Source organism: Otolemur garnettii, unplaced genomic scaffold, assembly GCF_000181295.1.
Source record: "Otolemur garnettii isolate 467f Iridium unplaced genomic scaffold, OtoGar3 scaffold00006, whole genome shotgun sequence".
In the NCBI taxonomy this organism is placed as follows: Eukaryota; Metazoa; Chordata; class Mammalia; order Primates; family Galagidae; genus Otolemur; species Otolemur garnettii.
In genome coordinates, this window is record NW_003852401.1 from 8,716,491 (window position 1) to 8,717,636 (window position 1,146).

Below are 1,146 nucleotides of genomic sequence, written 5' to 3' on the forward strand. Positions count from 1 at the left end.
GCCACAACGCCCGGCCATTTTTTTTGTTGTTGTTGCAGCCATCATTGTTGTTTGGCAGGCCCGGGCTGGGGATTCGAACCCGCCACCTGAGGTGTATGTGGCTGGCGCCTTAGCCGCTTGAGCCACAGGCGCCGAGCCTGGACAATTTTTTAAAACACAGATTTCTGGGTCCATACTTAAAGTTTCTCATTTATTAGGCTCGGGGTGGGGCCTGGGGATTTGCATTTCTTTCTTTTTTTTTTTTTAGAGACAGAGTCTCACTTTGTTGCACTAGGTAGAGTGCTGTGGTGTCACAGCTCACAGCAACCTCCAGCTATTGGGCTTAGGCGATCTTCTTGCCTTAGCCTCCCAAGTAGCTGGGACTACAGGCACCCACCACAATGCCCAGCAATTTTTTTGTTGTTGTTGCAGTTTGGCCAGGGCTGGGTTTAAACTCGCCACCCTCGGTATATGGGGCTGCCCAGGATTTGCATTTCTAACAAGTTCCCATATGATGTTAATGCTGCTGTCCAGGACCCCACTTTGAGAACCACTGCTGTATAGCATTTGCAAAAGTTCATTAAGAGTACTACTGACTACCTTAACAATCCAGAAGAATTTTCTTTTTTTTTTTTGAGACAGAGTCTCCTATGTTGCCCTTGGTATAGTGCTGTGGCATCACAACTCGCAGCAACTTCCAACTCTCAGGCTATTCTCTTGTTTCAGCCTCCCAAGTAGTCCCACAATGGCTGGCTATTTTTGTTGTTGTTGTTGTAGTTGTCATTGTTGTTTAACAGGCCTAGGCTGAGTTCGAACCCGTCAGCCTCGGTGCACGTGGCTGGCTCCCTAAGCACTGAGCTAAGGGCACCAAGATTCCAGGAGAATTTTTGATTAAGAGTTACTTCTGGCTTGGCACCTGCGGCTCAAGTGGCTAAGGCACCAGTCACGTACACCCAAGGTGGCGGGTTGGAATCCAGCCCGGGCCCGCCAAACAACAATGATGGTTGCAACCAAAAAATGGCTGGGCGTCGTGGCAGGCGCCTGTGGTCCCAGCTACTTGGGAGGCTGAGTCAGGAGACTCGCTTGAGCCCAGGAGTTGGAGGTTGCTGTGAGCTGAGATGCCACAGCACTCTACCCAGGGGGACAGCTTGAGGCTCCTGTCTCAAA